The 20114-nt window shown below is 43.6% G+C and overlaps 2 protein-coding genes across 2 annotated transcripts in view; one reads left to right on the forward strand and one right to left on the reverse strand.

Moving 5' to 3' along the window:
- VEPH1 (ventricular zone expressed PH domain containing 1) overlaps nucleotides 1–20114 on the forward strand; it is an 881348-nt gene that overhangs the window by 55122 nt on the left and 806112 nt on the right. The gene's annotated exons all lie outside the window — the stretch shown is intronic.
- Nucleotides 1–20114, reverse strand: part of PTX3 (pentraxin 3) — a 30165-nt gene that overhangs the window by 8670 nt on the left and 1381 nt on the right. The gene's annotated exons all lie outside the window — the stretch shown is intronic.

A 20114-nucleotide genomic window follows, 5' to 3' on the forward strand; every position in this document is an offset into this window, starting at 1 on the left:
CAGTATAAGTTAAGACAATTTAAACAGTGGCATTAGGGGTGAGGTCCCTGCTCGCAAGCTTACAATCTACAAGGAAATGGGGGGACACAATAGGTGAAAAGTGCTTGTTATTTCAGGTCTGGCAATTATAATAAATAGGGATTTTCATATAAAGCTGCATGATCCGATTATCAGCCCGTGTGTTTAAGTGTAATAGTCAAGTATCAAGTGCAGTTATCGTGTGCATGGAGGGTGTGAAGACAGATGAATAGTAGGGTGCAGATTCACATGCAGATAATATTTGGAAGGAGGGAACAGGACAAAGTTAGTTTACTGAGTACTTGATGTGGTAGGCTTGTTTGAAGAGATGGGTTTTTAAAGCGCGCTTGAATAGGTCAGGGCTAGGTATCAGTCTGATCGTCTGGGGAAGTGCATTCCAGAGAGCTGGCGCAACATGAGAGAAGTCTTGGAGATGGAGGTGCGAGGTTCGGATTACGGGGGATGTTATTCTTAGGTCATTTGTACAACAGAGGGCACGTGTAGGGCGATAGACGGAGATGAGAGAGGAGATATAAGGCGGTGCAGAACTGTGGAGAGCTTTGTGGGTGAAAGAGATGAGTTTATACTGGACCCTGTAGCGAATGGGTAGCCAGTGTAATGACTGGCACAAGATGGAGGCATCGGTGAAGTGGCTGGACAGAAATATGACCCTGGCTGCCGCATTCAAGATGGATTGGAGAGGAGAAAGTTTGGAAAGAGGGAGACCAATCAGAAGAGAGTTGCAGTAGTCCAGACGAGAATGATTAAGAGCGACAGTAAGAGTCTTAGCAGTTTCAAAGGTGAGAAAAGGTCGGATTCTGAGAAACCATTGCCATCAAATGACCCACAAAAGTGAACAGATGGCCCAAATCTTTGCTACAATATCTACTATACTCTATGCACTGTTTTCATAAAGTCTTAATGCCACAGTGATACTGTACCTCACCAGTGGCTACATTCATGAAAATACTATGTCAAAATGTATGCTGATTTGGCTTTGGCAACATTGAACAGACATGGTAGCAACATGGTCCATACTCCAAATAGGAAATTATTGACTGAATTACAGACAACTGAAGAAAGATACTAAAATAAGTAACATTGTACCAAATCAGAATGTCCTAATATGTAGTAGTGCGGCTCATCAGCAATAGAATTCAGGGGCGGACATACCGCCGATGCAGCCTATGTCGCTGCTGAGGTGGAGGGGGGCCCTTGCAGAGCAACTAATAATGAGGGTAATCTGGCCTGTTTCTCAGAGCCTGTGACTCCGTGGGGAACATGACCAGATTGCCCTCATCATGTGCGGTGGGCAGGAAGCGATACCTGAAGCTCCACTGCCATTTTCTCCTGTAGGAATCCATCCTCTTCTTCCTGCCTGTTGTTTTCCATCTGACACAGGTGTGCGTGGCTTGATGACGTCAGCATGCAGCGTGCGCCTGTGTCAGAACTCAGAGTGAATTGACAGTGACGACGATGCTGCGGTTAACAGACGGAGAGGTGGGTGTTGTGGTTTTTTTTACCAATATACTCGGTAGAGATCCAAGACAATGAGGGGTAGTGGGGGAGAACAATGATGGGGGTGGGAGGAGGACAATGGTGGATGTAGGGGAGAACAATGATGGGGGTGGGGGAGGACAATGATGGAGGTGGAGGAGTGGGGAGAACAATGATGGGGTGAGGGAGAGAGCAATGAAGGAGGTGGGGTAGAGGACAATGATAATGGTGGGGGAGAACAATGATGGGGTGGGGGAGAGGACAATGAGGAGGGTGAGGGAGATGACAATGATAGGGGTGGGGGAGAGGACAATAATGGAGGTGGGGAGATGACAATGAGGGGGTGGGGGAGAGGGAAATGATGGATGTGGCGGAGAGGACAATGATGGATGTGGGTGAGGGACAATGATGGAGGTGGGGAGAAGACAATGATGGGATTTGGGGGAGATGACAATGAAGGATGGGGGAGAAGACAATGAAGGCAATAAAGGGGACTTAGAATGGACTTACGAACAGGGGAGGAGGACTATAGATATGAATGTAAATTTAATTGGTTAGTGGAGGAGGGTGTTAAGTCCCTGATCATGTCCTCCCCCACCTCACAATTCAATATGACACTATTAGGGACTTTATTGGTGAGAGGAGGGTGTAAGGTGCATAAGACACTTTATAATGAATTGAAAGGTGGGAGAAGATGCTGTCAGGGACTTGTAATGAATTGAGAGGAGGTGGAGGATGCTCAGTACCTGATAATGTCTTCTCCCACCCCCCAAATTCATTATGATGCTATCAAGTACTTACTGTATATATATATATATATATATATATGTGTGTGTGTGTGTCGCTATGTGTGTGTGTGGCTATATATATACAGCGTTGTCACCATGAAAGGAGGGGGGCCCAGTCACATTTCTTGTATAGGGGCCCCAAGCTGTCGGTGTCAGTGTCCGCCCCTGGTAGGATATATAGCATCACCACGCCAATACTAATGTGTTGTAATGCTTCTTGATATGACTGTGCATGCTGTGTGTTATCCAGTATTGTGGAGCTCTCAGTTATACATTGGAAAATGTGATACTATTAGCTATGTCACGAATGCAAACATACAGTAATTCTTAATATCAGAACTATTTAACATTAGCAACAAGTCCACAGTACTTTCTACTACGAGGCTTGCCGTGAAGGGGCAGTGGGCTTCATACAGTCTGATCAGAATGTTAAACTGAAAACCTCATATTCAGTTATATTAATTTTTGCCTAGCGGCTTTAGATCAACGTATGATTTTGGGATGTGCGGTTCATGCTCTTTTTTTTCTTTTTTGCAAAGCATGTTCTAGTCTTCTTGGACCAGCACTCCTCCCATTTGGCTCAGGTGATTTTAATTAGCAGGAGACTGCAAAGTAAGGGGTCTAGCCCATTTTGGCTCTCACTGAAGAGCTGGAGGAAGGTGAGTTTAAGTGCTCCTTTCATTTTGGTGTTGGTGCTGTGTGGCGGCCATTGTTGCTGTGGCTTTGTGCTGGTGGGGCGGCGCGGTCTGGAGTCTTGGGGACTCAGTCTTGCAGCATGGGTGCTGTGGGGCAACAGGCCGTCCGCCCTGCTGGTGCATGGCCGCTGTGGCGGTGGGCGCCGCACGGCTCCGTTCTGTTAGGGCGATAGGACCCACTACGAGGTTTGCCGTGAAGGGGCAGTGGGCTTCATACAGTCTGATCAGAATGTTAAACTGAAAACCTCATATTCAGTTATATTAATTTTTGCCTAGCGGCTTTAGATCAACGTATGATTTTGGGATGTGCGGTTCATGCTCTTTTTTTTCTAATGTGTTGTAATGCTTCTTGATATGACTGTGCATGCTGTGTGTTATCCAGTATTGTGGAGATCTCAGTTATACATTGGAAAATGTAGTACTATTAGCTATGTCACGAATGCAAACATACAGTAATTCTTAATATCAGAACTATTTAACATTAGCAACAAGTCCACAGTACTTTCTTAAAGGGATTCTCCAATAAATGTAGTAAAATAAATAACATAAATAATGCACATTTAAATATTAAATATTTTTCTAACTACCTTTATTTAGTCAAAAAGTGTTCTTTATCTAGTTCACTCTGTCAGACTTTTAAAGATGGCAACAGAAATCTGCAGTACATCATTGTAGATTGTGAGCCCTCGCTGGCAGGGTCCTCACTCCTCCTGTACCAGGTATGACTTGTATTGTTCAAGATTATTGTACTTGTTTTTATTATGCATACCCCTCCTCACATGTAAAGCGCCATGGAATAAATGGCGCTATAACAATAAATAATAATACTAATAATAACTGTGCAGCCCGCCCTAGATTTCAGAGGACATGCTAGAGGACATGATGCAGGACATGCTGTTTGAAGCAGGAGACAGATGCACTAAAATTGTCAGGCTGACGGAAATGAATGATCATTCACGGGCAGCATGGTGGCGCAGTGGTTAGCACAGCAGCCTTGCAGCGCTGGAGTCCTGGGTTCTAATCCCACCTTGGACAACATCTGTAAAGAGTTTGCATGTTCTCTCCATGTTTGCGTGGGTTTCCTCCGGTTTCCTCCCACATTCCAAAGACATACTGATAGGGAATTTAGATTGTGAGCCCCATTGGGGACAGCGATGATAATGTGTGCAAACTGTAAAGGGCTGCGGAATATGTTAGCGCTATATAAAAATAAAGATTATTATTAAAGATTATTATTCTCAGTCAGCTAAAGAAAGGTGCTTGCCTTCTCCTTTAGTCCAGCTCTACTCAGCATCCTGTTGACTGAACAACAAGCAAATGTTCTCCACGCAGCCCGTCCTGTTGCGTGTCCCCTGAAATCTATGATGGGCTGTACTATGAAATAGAGGGCAGTTGCCATCTTTAAAATCCTGACAGAGTGCAGTAGATAAAGCACACCTTTTTGCTAAATAAAGGTATTTAAAAAATGTTTAATATTTAAATGTGTATCTATTTTACTACATTTCTCAGAGATTCCATTTAAGTTCTAATCATGGTTAAAAGTTTGATATATTTTGGCCAATATTGGATCCAGTGGCTATGAGAGACTAGTCAAATGTAGTGTATTGCTACATAAAAAATAGCTAAATATAACATATTTTCATTGTACATAGGCAATATTACTAAAGATTTTTATTGAGCTAGTCTAAGGTTTTTTGACATTTGCCTAACAGTAGACAACGTATTAAGATAGGCATAATTCACCTATCAAATCTTGTGTGATTCTAGTGATGCCACCCCACCAATCCTGCATCTAATCTTATGCCATACATCACTCATGTGATCACTGAAGCCAATCTCGGGCCACTGATTGGCTGCTGCGGTCATGTGAACCAGGTATCTGATGTCATCGCTGCCTAAGTAATTTCTGGAATGGTGGTAGATTTGAAAGGTGAGTTATGGTCATTTTATTATATACAGTAATTACATTGCCTGCTGTTAGGAAAATGTCATGAAATCATGGAAAACCCATTAAGCTTTGTCAATAAAATAGCAAGGAAGACTAGGAAGAAATAAAAAAAAAAAAAAGCACAAGGGAAGCCAAGTGATTTCTCGGCCAGCTCTGTATATGATAATAGTGAAATAAAATTACTGCTACCTATTGGGTCATCTGTAAAGATAACTATTACAAATCAACTTATCATGTCCTCTGCTGGTGTGTGTCGGTGGTAGTATATATATGCCAACATCAGCTGTTTCTTATCCAGGACACTCAGTAAGGCGCATACGCACACGGAGCGAGCGCTGGACGTTGCATCACCGCACAGCTTCCTATGTGACCCAAAGGGTCAGGGAGCCGTTCTCCTAGCAACTGTGACCCGCAAGCATCACACGTAGGGCGCCAGCAGAGGGCATGCACACATGTCCACTAAGCAGAATAGATAGAAACATAGACGTGATGAGGGTAAGTGAAGTCTTGCAACAGAGTGAAGTATCTGGATCAGAGAACCCGATACAGAGCATATAAACAAATCTAAAAAGTGCAGAGTGTATAACAAAGTGCGATAATGCATGTAAGACTGTAATTCATATGAAACGAATGGCCATTTAAATTATAGACAATGATATATCAAAAAATAAGTGAGCAAAATATATAATCATACATCATTAAACCGATTATTTTGTAACCCAGTTGCTTAGCAACGGCAGTTTTGTGCCATCGGTTGGTTTGTGCAAATGGAACTTAAAGGGAACTTGTCACCAGTTTTGTTGCAATTAAAAATATCATGTTACTGCGCAGTATTCCCTAAATCCTTATATAACCCCCCTGACTCCCACTGTATAGCCCTGAAAAACCTTTTTGATTTCTTCTGCGAAGTATGCTAATAGGGTCCCTCTGGTCTGATGGGCGTGGCTCCGGACCTCTCCACCCCTCCCTCCGGCTGCTGCTCGGCGTCCTTGAAATGGATGATCCCTCATGAGTCATCCTCATCACCGGGAGATATCGCACGCCTGCACAGACAAATCGCATCTTGCGCAGTACGCTTTGTCCAACTATGCGCGCACTTCTGCTTTTCAACTTTGATCGCAGTTGGGCAAAGCATACTGCACAAGCGCGAGACGCGATTTTTCTGTGCAGGCATGAGATATCTCAAGGTGATGAAGATGATGCAGGAGGCCTCATCCATGTCAAGAATGCCGAGCAGCAGCCGGCAGAGGGATGGAGAGGACCGGACAAGCTACATTAGCACACAACGTGGAAGAAATCAAAAAGGTTTTACGGGGCTATGCAGGGTACATGGGAAGTATGGGGGTTATATAAGGATTTAGGGAATGCAGTGCAGACGCTGTGTAAAATGATATTTTAAGCTGCTATGTGAAAAAACTGATGACAGGTTCCCTTTAAATCAAGTCTACAATATCCTCTAATACCCATAAAGGAAAACTATCACCAAGTTTTTGTGTTTGTGTGATCTGAGAGCAGCATGAAGACGGGACTGAGACGTTAACTCAAGTGAGGTATCACTTATCAGTCTGCACGGTGTAGTTTTGATGAAATCACTGTTTCTCTGCTGTAGATCTAGCAGTTCTCTGAATGCTGAGCCCTGTATAACCCTACCCACATGACTGATTGGCAGGTTTTTGTGTAAACTGTACATTGACAGAAAGTTAATGATCAGTGGTGGGGGTGGGGTTATACAGAACTGGTTGACTAGATGGCACAAGACAACTACTCCTGCAATGATAATCTCCTTCTGATAAAGCACTGATTATATTGAAATCACAACACACAGAGCTGTAAGTGACACATCATTGGAATAATGGTCTCAACCTGTACATCATGCTGCTCTCAGATTAAATATAACAAACTTGCTGACAGCTTTTTTTTGGAAGTGCATTGAACAGCAAGGTGGATTGCTGCTGAGGGAAAAAAAAAAAAAAAATTCTTTAAATCTTCACCTTAGCGAGTGTGAGCGAGCTGAGTGTGACCTGAGTGTAAGTGTGAACGGCGGTAAGTGTGACTTGTGATTCAGTGACTTTGGATTCAGGGAGTTTCCAAGGGAGGAATTATTGAATTGCTGCCTGTGATTTATTATATTACTTTGCATTTATATTTTATTTAACTTTTCTGTCTGGTGCAATCCCCATTAGGAAATGTGCTCCACTCTTGTTAATGCCATCCAGTGTACATCTTGCCACATGTATGCAGTCCTTGATCAGCCGGTCGAGGGTGCATACTGCTGTGCGAGATGTGAGCACGTTGTGCATTTGGAAACCCAGATTCTGAATCTAAATGTGCAGCTGGCAACACTGAGATCCATAGACAATATGGAAAGGAGTCTTCTGCTCACTGAGCAGACGCTCAATGGGATAGATGAGGGGGGGATGGTGGGATGGAGCTGCAGGACAGTGAGGCAGCTAGCTGGGTGACAGTTAAAAGGCCAGGTAGAGGGAAGAGTGCCAGGGAGGCTAGTCCTGATCTGGCACACCCCAATAAGTTTGCTAAGTTGGCAGATGAGGGGGGTGCCAGTACAGGGGTAGCACTGCTGCAGCCAGGCATGTCCTCTGAAAGCCGGAGGAGTGTCTGCTCCAGTAAGGAGGGAAATAGGAGAGCAGGGCAGGCCAGACAGGTGCTGGTAGTGGGGGACTCAATTATTAGGGGAACAGATAGGGCAATCTGTCACAAAGACATGGATCGTCGAACGGTGTGCTGCCTACCTGGCGCTCGAGTCCGACACATCGCTGATCGGGTGGACAAATTACTGGGAGGGGCTGGTGAGGACCCAGCGGTCATTGTGCACATTGGCACAAATGACAAAGTTAGAGGTAGGTGGAAGGTCCTTAAAAACGATTTCAGGGAATTAGTCTGCAAGCTGAAAGCAAGGATCTCCAAGGTGGTATTTTCCGAAATACTGCCTGTACCATGTGCCACTACAGAGAGGCAACGGGAGATTAGGGAGGTTAATAAGTGGCTCAAGAATTGGTGTAGGAAGGAGGGGTTTGGGTTCCTGCAGAACTGGGCCGACTTCTCAGTTGGCTACAGGTTCTATGCTAGGGATGGTCTGCATCTCAATGGGGAAGGTACAGCTGTGCTGGGGGAGAAAATGGCTAGAAGGATGAGGAAAAAGCCAATATGCTAAATTACTTTTTTTCACCAGTATTTGCACAAGAAAATCCCATGGCAGACAATATTATCAGTGATAACAAAAATTCCCCATTAAGTGTCACCTGCTTAACCCAGCAGGAAGTATGGTGGCGTCTAAAAATCACTAAAATTGACAAATCTCCGGGCCCGGATGGGATACACCCTCAAGTACTGCAGGAATTAAGTACAGTCATTAATTGACCATTATTTTTAATCTTTAAAGAGTCCATAATAACAGGGTCTGTACCACAGGACTGGCGTATAGCAAATGTGGTGCCAATATTCAAAAAGGGGACAAAAACTGAACTCGGAAATTATAGGCCAGTAAGCTTAACCTCTACTGTGGGTAAAATCCTGGAGGGCATTCTAAGGGATGCTATGCTGGAGTATCTGAAGAGGAATAACCTCATGACCCAATACCAACATGGGTTTACTAGGGACCGTTCCTGTCAGACTAATTTGATCAGCTTCTATGAAGAGGTAAGTTCCGGACTGGATGAAGGGAAACCAGTGGACGTAGTGTATATGGACCTTTCAAAAGCTTTTGATACGGTGCCACACAAAAGGTTGATACATAAAATGAGAATAATGGGGATAGGGGAAAATATGTGTAAGTGTGTTAAGAGCTGGCTCAGGGATAGGAAACAAAGGGTGGTTATTAATGGAGCACACTCGGACTGGGTCGCGGTTAGCAGTGGGGTACCACAGGGGTCAGTATTGGGCCCTCTTCTTTTTAACATTTATTAATGATCTTGTAGGGGGCATACAGAGTGGAATTTAAATATTTGCAGATGACACTAAACTCTGCAGGGTAATCAATACAGAGGAGGACAATTTTATATTACAGGAGGATTTATGTAAACTAGAAGCTTGGGCTGATAAATGGCAAATGAGCTTTAATGGGGATAAATGTAAGGTCATGCACTTGGGTAGAAGTAATAAGATGTATAATTATGTGCTTAATTCTAAAACTCTGGGCAAAACCATCAATGAAAATGACCTGTGATTATGGGTGGATGACAAACTCATATTCAGTGGCCAGTGTCAGGCAGCTGCTACAAAGGCAAAAAAAATAATGGGATGCATTAAAAGAGGCATAGATGCTCATGAGGAGAACATCATTTTACCTCTATACAAGTCACTAGTTCGACCACACTTAGAATACTGTGCACAGTTCTGGTCTCTGGTGTATAAGAAAGACATAGCTGAACTGGAGCGGGTGCAGAGAAGAGCGACCAAGGTTATTAGAGGACTGGGGGGTCTGCAATACCAAGATAGGTTATTTTACTTGGGGCTATTTAGTTTGGAAAAACGAAGACTAAGGGTGATCTTATTTTAATGTATAAATATATGAGGGGACAGTACAAAGACCTTTCTGATGATCTTTTTAATCATAGACCTGAGACAGGGACAAGGGGGCATCCTCTACGTCTGGAGGAAATAAGGTTTAAGCATAATAACAGACGCGGGTTCTTTACTGTAAGAGCAGTAAGACTATGGAACTCTCTGCCGTATGATGTTGTAATGAGTGATTCATTACTTAAATTTAAGAGGGGACTGGATACCTTTCTGGAAAAGTATAATGTTACACGGTATATATACTAGATTCCTTGATAGGGCGTTGATCCAGGGAACTAGTCTGATTGCCGTATGTGGAGTCGGGAAGGAATTTTTTTCCCCAATGTGGAGCCTACTCTTTGCCACATGGGTTTTTTTTGCCTTCCTCTGGATCAACATGTTAGGGCATGTTAGGTTAGGCTATGGGTTGAATAGATGGACTTAAAGTCTTCCTTCAACCTTAATAACTATGTTACTATGTTACTAGATTCCCTTGCTTACAGAATTTGGGGATATTACTTGATTAGCGTTCGGTTCCTTGTGCTTGTCCATGACAGGGAGCAAACTAGTGCATGCTGCGACTTCTAATGGTCCTTGTAGAAAATCGTTTGTGTGCATTGGTACATAGATTGCAACTGTTCCTTATGCTGTCCTTGTGTGGTTTGTTGAACAAACATACAGGAAACAGACCAAAAATATGTTAGTCTGAATATAGCCTAAAACCAAGAGTTCCTGCAACTGCTTCCTTTAATGTGAGTACAATCTATATGCACGCTGTGTATAGAATAGATCTGACCACATAGAGTGAAGGATATCTGTAAATTACACTATTCAGAGAAGCCAATAGTTGGTATTAATGATATTAGGGTATTAGTCCAATTCCCCAGATCTTTCTTTTTTATGCTGCCTGAGTATTATGTCATGTTCTCACAGAGTGTAAACGCTGCTTTTTTTTTGGGACATAAAATCTGCTGCATTTAACAATTCTAGCAAAGTGATTGTGATTTTATGAACTCTCATACCCGCTGTGCATTTAAAGCCGCTGATTAACCCCTTCATGACCCAGCCTATTTTGACCTTAAAGACCTTGCCGTTTTTTGCAATTCTGACCAGTGTCCCTTTATGAGGTAATAACTCAGGAACGCTTCAACGGATCCTAGCGGTTCTGAGATTGTTTTTTCGTGACATATTGGGCTTCATGTTAGTGGTAAATTTAGGTCAATAAATTCTGCGTTTATTTGTGATAAAAACGGAAATTTGGCGAAAATTTTGAAAATTTCGCAATTTTCACATTTTGAATTTTTATTCTGTTAAACCAGAGAGATATGTGACACAAAATAGTTAATAAATAACATTTCCCACATGTTTACTTTACATCAGCACAATTTTGGAAACAAAATTTTTTTTTGTTAGGAAGTTATAAGGGTTAAAATTTGACCAGCGATTTGTCATTTTTACAACGAAATTTACAAAACCATTTTTTTTAGGGACCACCTCACATTTGAAGTCAGTTTGAGGGGTCTATATGGCTGAAAATACCCAAAAGTGACACCATTCTAAAAACTGCACCCCTCAAGGTACTCAAAACCACATTCAAGAAGTTTATTAACCCTTCAGGTGCTTCACAGCAGCAGAAGCAACATGGAAGGAAAAAATGAACATTTAACTTTTTAGTCACAAAAATTATCTTTTAGCAACAATTTTTTTTATTTTCCCAATGGTAAAAGGAGAAACTGAACCACGAAAGTTGTTGTCCAATTTGTCCTGAGTACGCTGATAGCTCATATGTGGGGGTAAACCACTGTTTGGGCGCACGGCAGGGCTTGGAAGGGAAGGAGCGCCATTTGACTTTTTGAATCAAAAATTGGCTCCACTCTTTAGCGGACACCATGTCACGTTTGGAGAGCCCCCGTGTGCCTAAAAATTGGAGCTCCCCCACAAGTGACCCCATTTTGGAAACTAGACGCCCCAAGGAACTTATCTAGATGCATAGTGAGCACTTTGAACCCCCAGGTGCTTCACAAATTAATCCGTAAAAATGAAAAAGTACTTTTTTTTCACAAAAAAATTCTTTTAGCCTCAATTTTTTCATTTTCACATGGGCAACAGGATAAAATGGATCCTAAAATGTGTTGGGCAATTTCTCCTGAGTACACCAATACCTCACATGTGGGGGTAAACCACTGTTTGGGCACATGGTAAGGCTCGGAAGGGAAGGAGCGCCATTTGACTTTTTGAATGAAAAATTATTTCCATCGTTAGCGGACACCATGTCGCGTTTGGAGAGCTCCTGTGTGCCTAAACATTGGCGCTCCCCCACAAGTGACCCCATTTTGGAAACTAGACCCCCCAAGGAACTTATTTAGATGCCTAGTGAGCACTTTAAACCCTCAGGTGCTTCACAAATTGATCTGTAAAAATGAAAAAGTACTTTTTTTTCACAAAAAAATTCTTTTCGCCTCAATTTTTTCATTTTCACATGGGCAGTAGGGTAAAATGGATCATAAAATTTGTTGGGCAATTTCTCCCGAGTACGTCGATACCTCATATGTGGGGGTAAACCACTGTTTGGGCACTCGGCAGGGCTCGGAAGGGAAGGCGCGCCATTTGACTTTTTGAATGGAAAATTAGCTCCAATTGTTAGCGGACACCATGTCGCGTTTGGAGAGCCCCTGTGTGCCTAAACATTGGAGCTCCCCCACAAGTGACCCCATTTTGGAAACTAGACCCCCCAAGGAACTTATCTAGATGCATATTGAGCACTTTAAACCCCCAGGTGCTTCACAGAAGTTTATAACGCAGAGCCATGAAAATAAAAAATAATTTTTCTTTCCTCAAAAATGATTTTTTAGCCTGGAATTTCCTATTTTGCCAAGGATAATAGGAGAAATTGGACCCCAAATATTGTTGTCCTGTTTGTCCTGAGTACGCAGATACCCCATATGTGGGGGTAAACTACTGTTTGGGCGCACGGCAGGGCTCGGAAGGGATGGCACGCCATTTGGCTTTTTAAATGGAAAATTAGCTCCAATCATTAGCGGACACCATGTCACGTTTGGAGAGCCCCTGTGTGCCTAAACATTGGAGATCCCCCAGAAATGACACCATTTTGGAAACTAGACCCCCAAAGGAACTAATCTAGATGTGTGGTGAGGACTTTGAACCCCCAAGTGCTTCACAGAAGTTTATAACGCAGAGCCATGAAAAAAAAAAAAAAATATTTTCTCAAAAATGATCTTTTAGCCTGCAATTTTTTATTTTCCCAAGGGTAACAGGAGAAATTTGACCCCAAAAGTTGTTGTCCAGTTTCTCCTGAGTACGCTGATACCCCATATGTGGGGGTAAATCACTGTTTGGGCACATGCCGGGGCTCGGAAGTGAAGTAGTGACGTTTTGAAATGCAGACTTTGATGGAATGCTCTGTGGGCATCACGTTGCGTTTGCAGAGCCCCTGATGTGGCTTAACAGTAGAAACCCCCCACAAGTGACCCCATTTTGGAAACTAGACCCCCAAAGGAACTTATCTAGATGTGTGGTGAGCACTTTGAACCCCCAAGTGCTTCATAGAAGTTTATAATGCAGAGCCGTGAAAATAATAAATACGTTTTCTTTCCTCAAAAATAATAATTTAGCCCAGAATTTTTTATTTTCCCAAGGGTTACAGAAGAAATTGGACCCCAAAAGTTGTTGTCCAGTTTCTCCTGAGTACGCTGATACCCCATATGTGGGGGTAAACCACTGTTTGGGCACATGCCGAGGCTCGGAAGTGAAGTAGTGACGTTTTGAAATGCAGACTTTGATGGAATGCTCTGTGGGCGTCACGTTGCGTTTGCAGAGCCCCTGATGTGGCTTAACAGTAGAAACCCCCCACAAGTGACCGCATTTTGGAAACTAGACCCCGAAAGGAACTTATCTAGATGTGTGGTGAGCACTTTGAACCCCCAAGCGCTTCATAGAAGTTTATAATGCAGAGCCGTGAAAATAATAAATACGTTTTCTTTCCTCAAAAATAATTATTTAGCCCAGAATTTTTTAATTTTCCCAAGGGTAACAGGAGAAATTTGACCCCAATATTTGTTGTCCAGTTTCTCCTGAGTACGGTGATACCCCATATGTGGGGGTAAACTACTGTTTGGGCACATGCCGGGGCTTGGAATTGAAGTAGTGACGTTTTGAAATGCAGACTTTGATGGAATGCTCTGCGGGCGTCACGTTGCGTTTGCAGAGCCCCTGATGTGCCTAAACAGTAGAAACCCCCCACAAGTGACCCCATTTTGGAAACTAGACCCCGAAAGGAACTTATCTAGATGTGTGGTGAGCAGTTTGAACCCCCAAGTGCTTCATAGAAGTTTATAATGCAGAGCCGTGAAAATAATAAATACGTTTTCTTTCCTCAAAAATAATTATTTAGCCCAGAATTTTTTATTTTCCCAAGGGTTACAGGAGAAATTGGACCCCAAAAGTTGTTGTCCAGTTTCTCCTGAGTACGCTGATACCCCATGAGTGGGGGTAAACCACTGTTTGGGCACACGTCGGGGCTCAGAAGGGAAGTAGTGACTTTTGAAATGCAGACTTTGATGGAATGGTCTGCGGGTGTCACGTTGCGTTTGCAGAGCCCCTGGTGTGCCTAAACAGTAGAAACCCCCACAAGTGACCCCATTTTAGAAATTAGACCCCCCAAGGAACTTATCTAGATATGTGGTGAGCACTTTGAACCCCCAAGTGCTTCACAGACGTTTACAACGCAGAGCCGTGAAAATAAAAAATCATTTTTCTTTCCTCAAAAATTATGTTTTAGCAAGCATTTTTTTTGATTCACAAGGGTAACAGGAGAAATTGGACCCCAGTAATTGTTGCGCAGTTTGTCCTGAGTATGCTGGTACCCCATATGTGGGGTAAACCACTGTTTGGGCACACGTCAGGGCTCGGAAGTGAGGGAGACCCATTTGACTTTTTGAATACGAGATTGGCTGGACTCAATGGTGGCGCCATGTTGCGTTTGGAGACCCCTGATGTGCCTAAACAGTGGTAACCCCTCAATTCTACCTCCAACACTAACCCCAACACACCCCTAACCCTAATCCCAACTGTAGCCATAACCCTAAACACAACCCTAACCGCAACACACCCCTAACCCTAACCACAACCCTAATTCCAACCCTAACCCTAAGGCTATGTGCCCACGTTGCGGATTCGTGTGAGATATTTTCGCACCATTTTTGAAAAATCCGCGGGTAAAAGGCACTGCGTTTTACCTGCGGATTTTCCGCGGATTTCCAGTGTTTTTTGTGCGGATTTCACCTGCGGATTCCTATTGAGGAACAGGTGTAATTCGCTGCGGAATCCGCACAAAGAATTGACATGCTGCGGAAAATACAACGCAGCGTTTCCGCGCGGTATTTTCCGCACCATGGGCACAGCGGATTTGGTTTTTCATATGTTTACATGGTACTGTAAACCTGATTGAACACTGCTGCGAATCCGCAGCGGCCAATCCGCACCGTGTGCACATAGCCTAATTCTAAAGGTATGTGCACACGCTGCGGAAAACGCTGCGGATCCGCAGCAGTTTCCCATGAGTTTACAGTTCAATGTAAACCTACGGGAAACAAAAATCGCTGTACACATGCTGCGGAAAAACTGCACGGAAACGCAGCGGTTTACATTCCGCAGCATGTCACTTCTTTGTGTGGATTCCGCAGCGGTTTTACAACTGCTCAAATAGAAAATCGCAGTTGTAAAACTGCAGTGAAATGCGCAGAAAAACCGCGGTAAATCCGCCATAAATCCGCAGCGGTTTAGCACTGCGGATTTATCAAATCCGCAGCGGAAAAATCCGCAGAGGACCAGAATACGTGTGCACATACCAAAACCCTTACCCTAGCCCTAACCCTACCCCTAACCCTAACCCTAGCCCTAACCCTACCCCTAACCCTACCCCTACCCCTACCCCTAACCCTAACCCTACCCCTACCCCTAGCCCTAACCCTAACCCTACCCCTAACCCTACCCCTAACCCTATTCTAACATTAGTGGAAAAAAAAATTTCTTTATTTTTTTATTGTCCCTACCTATGGGGGTGACAAAGGGGGGGGGTCATTTATTATTTTTCTTATTTTGATCACTGAGATATAATCTATCTCAGTGATCAAAATGCACTTTGGAACGAATCTGCCGGCCGGCAGATTCGACGGGCGCACTGCGCATGCGCCCGCCATTTTGGAAGATGGCGGCGCCCAGGGAGAAGACGGACGGGACCCCGGCTGGATCGGTAAGTATGATAGGGTGGGGGGGGACCACGGGGGGGGATCGGAGCACGGGGGGGGAATCGGAGTGCGGGAGGGGTGGAACGGAGCACGGGGGGCGTGGAACGGAGCACGGTTGGGCTGGAATGGAGCACGGGGGGGTGGAACTGAGCACCGGGGGGGGTGGATCGGAGTGCAGGGGGGGTGATTGGAGCACGGGGGGGTGATTGGAGCATGGGGGGAGCGGACAAGAGCACGGGGGGAGCGGAGCACTGGACGGAGGGGAGCCGGAGCAGTGTACCGGCCAGATCGGAGGGCTGGGGGGGCGATCGGTGGGGTGGGGTGGGGGCACACTGGTATTTCCAGCCATGGCCGATGATATTTCAGCATCGGCCATGGCTGGATTGTAATATTTCACCCGTTATAATAGGTGAAATATTACAAATCGCTCTGATTGGCAGTTTCACTTTCAACAGCCAATCAGAGCGATCGTAGCCACGAGGGGGTGAAGCCACCCCCCCTGGGCTAAACTACCACTCCACCTGTCCCTGCAGATCGGGTGAAATGGGAGTTAACCCTTTCACCCGATCTGCAGGGACGCGATCTTTCCATGACGCCGCATAGGCGTCATGGGTCGGAATGGCACCGACTTTCATGACGCCTACGTGGCGTCATGGGTCGGGAAGGGGTTAACTGTTCTTTTTCAGTGTGATTTTCCCTAATCGTTTAAAAAAGGCATATAAGAAACATGATTATTTTCTTAAGTGCAGATGTCCAGCATTTCTGTGCTAAAATTATAACCAGCACCAAAAAGCTCGTAAAAAGGAAGAAAAAACACAGAGCAGATTGTTATTGCATATTTTGGTGTGACTAACTGAAAAAACACAATGTTTTCTCACATGGAAATATGTCTTTTACCCCTTTCCACCAACCAGAAGCACCAATAAAACCTGTGTGTATAAGTGAAGGAACCTGAGAAGTCATATGTACATACACTGTGGGAATAATCAACACTCAGGGTCAATCAATTTATATAAATCACAATTTTTGAGCAATACCCAGCACTAGCTTTTGATAGACTTGAATATATTTGATCACCAATTCCTGATTTGATGTATAATAGACATAGATGTGGGCGTAAACTGTGACATCACGTCACTTACATGCCATATTTGTGTAGATCCTTCCTAAGACTTCTCATTTGGTGACACTTTGGCACAAACATTACCCCATTTGCACTAAATAGCAAATTGGGGTTAATTCATTAGAGACACCTTAACATTTCCCGGATGCATCCAGGATAATCAGAGACATGGTAACACAAAACCCATTCTTAATTAAAATAAAAACACAAAACCTCAAGTTGGAAATCAATGGCCGTGGTGTTTATTTAGGTTGACATGAAATTAATTAATTGAATATTACCAATAAATATCTTAATAAATAAATACCAAGAATTTCATAAATTAATTAAATAACACCAATAAATAACTGAAACAATCCACCCAATAGTTGGGCGATTTTACCCTCAAATAAACAACCACGACAAGGAAAGGAACACAACAAAATAGGGAGGGCGGGCGGGATCTTCTCTCTTCATAAACGATATGAGGAAAACTGAGGTAAACCTGCCTATTTATAGACAAGATTTTTCCCGGTCTTTTACAGCTGACCAATGAGAAGGCATAAAAAGAGCGCCAACAAAAAAACCCAGAAATAACCAGCTCGTGTTACCACAGCTTTACTCATTACTCATTTAACCCTAAAAATTCATAACAGAAACCAACCAATATAACAGCAAAGTGATAATTAAACTAATAAATGAAAAATAAACTGTAGGGTCTGTGTTCCCATGAGACCTCCCCGCATACTTGGCTTCAGGGGAGGGCTTCCAGGAACCTATGCTTTACCATACTGAATGACATCCAGGGTAATTGGTAAACCACAGGAAGCGCTTAGTGCGGATCTGGGAATGCTGGAGACACATGTCATATAATGACATACTTCCTGGAAAGAATCCTAAACATCATGCCTGATTCTGCAACATAGTTTATAATAAGAGGAAATGACTGCTGTTGTTTCAGAGCTGATGATAACTACCAGCTTGCTTCTTTACGTTCTCTTTGGGAATGGCGGCTATAATCACATTGTGCATCAGTGATTTTTATACTTTGATTTGTTTGAGCTGTAAATCTTTAATACATTACACTCAGTTCAGAAATTAGCTCTACTTATAACGCTTGCATAAAAGCAATGGGATGACAGTCTACAGCGAATGTGCTCCAGAAATATTTTGTCTGCCAAAGGCCAGTTGTAATGAAGACTTGGTGGGTCTCCAGCTGGACACCTCGATCCAACTTCACAATTCACAAAAATCACAATGAGGTAATGTGACTCATATGCTGTCCAAGTAAAAGACTAAGGCTATGTGCACACTTTGCAGATTCCACTGCGGATTTTTCCGCAGCAGAATTCCTAAATCCGCAGTGAAAACCCGTCGCGGTTTTTACTGCGGATTTATCGCGGTTTTTACTGCGGTTTCTTCTGCGGATCTTCATCTGCAGTTTTCTATTGCAGCAGGTGAAAATTCCCAGAAAAGAAGTGACATGCTGCGGAATGTAATCCGCAGCATTTCCGCGCGTTTTTTTCCGCAGCATGTGCACTGCGTTTTTTGTTTCCCATAGGTTTACATTGTTCTGTAAACTCATGGGAAACTGCTGCGGTTCCGCAGCAAAATCCGCAAAGTGTGAATATAGCCTAAGGGTTGATGTGCCGGTATTTCCATGTGTGTGATCCTGACTAATGTTAGAGCTAAAGCTCTGCACCGATTCTTGTTTCTTCTACAAGTTAATGCTATGGCTGCTTGTGTCACCTGACACTGAAATTGCAGCAACAAATTGCAACATTGGATGTACTGATTTCCTATGGTGTCATGTCGCGACCTCAGACCCCCTGCAACTGCTACAGAGTCAAAAATGTTCCCAAATGTGTTGGATTACTTGCCATAGACTTTAATGCAAATCGCTAGTGACACATGACTTGTGTGTGACTTATCGGCAACTTCGCTGTTTACTTTACAGCAAAATCACAGTTGCATGACTGCAAGTTGCCCAGATATTTTTGTCGTGTGACTTTTCTGAGAATTGCTGTCCCATGACTCACGTCGCCATGTAGTTCCAACCTAAAGGGAAGGTTCACATTTACACATCTGCTATGTCACCGAGACATATCAGAAGAAGTCATTGAAGCGTCTGGTGACCACCATTTATCACTAGTACAGTGAGGTTACATTTGTATCGTATGCTGAACCTTCCCTTTAAGATCATAAACTTTGAAAGAAAGTTTCTGACTGTACAATCCATTCCCTATAATTATTGTGTCTTTTATATTACTTCTGTCCCTCATTTTGGGCAGGGTCTTTTAATGTGGCCCCCTCAGGCTCTAAAGGTACCGTCACACTCAGCAACGCTGCAGCGATATAGACAACGAGCCGATCGCTGCAGCGTCGCTGTTTAGGTCGCTGTAGAGACGTCAAACACGGCAACACCAGAACGATGCAGGAGCGATCCAGTGACGTACTTATCGTTCTCGCTGGTTGTTCCCTCCATGAAGAAACATTGCAGGCATTGTTGCTTTTGCTGTCAAACATGACGAATCACGCCGACCTGACGACCAAATAAAGTTCTGGACTTCTAGATCCGACCAGCGATGTCAGAGCGGGATCCTGATCGCTGCTGCGTGTCAAACACAACGAGATCGCTATCCAGGACGCTGCAACGTCACGGATCGTTCTCGTTGTAAAGTTGCTGAGTGTGAAGGTACCTTTAGGCACAGATGTTAATGTCTGCTTTGCACCTTATAGTCAGACGTGTGCAGAGTACAGCTGCTTTGCACCAATGTACAGTACAATGTAAAGCAGATTGTAGACTGAAGACTTCATTGTGGAGAATATATGGCAGCTGTTTATCCATGAAAAATTAACCTCTCATAAACATGCAAATCTCTAACAAGTAAATCTGTATTATTAGTATATGAAATTTCTTGTGGGCGTGATGATCACCAATGCCATTCTTGTGGGCTGCATCCAATGTTGATCCTGCCATTACTTTGTAGCACTGATTAGTTACCATGGCCCAGGACACATTTTGCAGCTGCCGGATCAGATAGATTACATATCCAGATCTTATCCATAAAGATCATATCTGCACTAATTAGAAATTCTCTCTCTTTTCTGGAGTTAACGCTGAGTTTCCTAGTATTGTTCTGACTCACAGTCAAATGGTGACTAAATGCAAACTCATCCGTCATGAGAAGGATTACTCAGCGTTTTCATCTGCAGTTTTTCTCTGAGTCGTCCGCTCTACTTTTATGTCGCTTTATGAATTAGCAGATCATGCATTTCAGGCTA

This window comes from Ranitomeya imitator, chromosome 5 (genome assembly GCF_032444005.1).
Source record: "Ranitomeya imitator isolate aRanImi1 chromosome 5, aRanImi1.pri, whole genome shotgun sequence".
Lineage (NCBI taxonomy): Eukaryota > Metazoa > Chordata > Amphibia > Anura > Dendrobatidae > Ranitomeya > Ranitomeya imitator.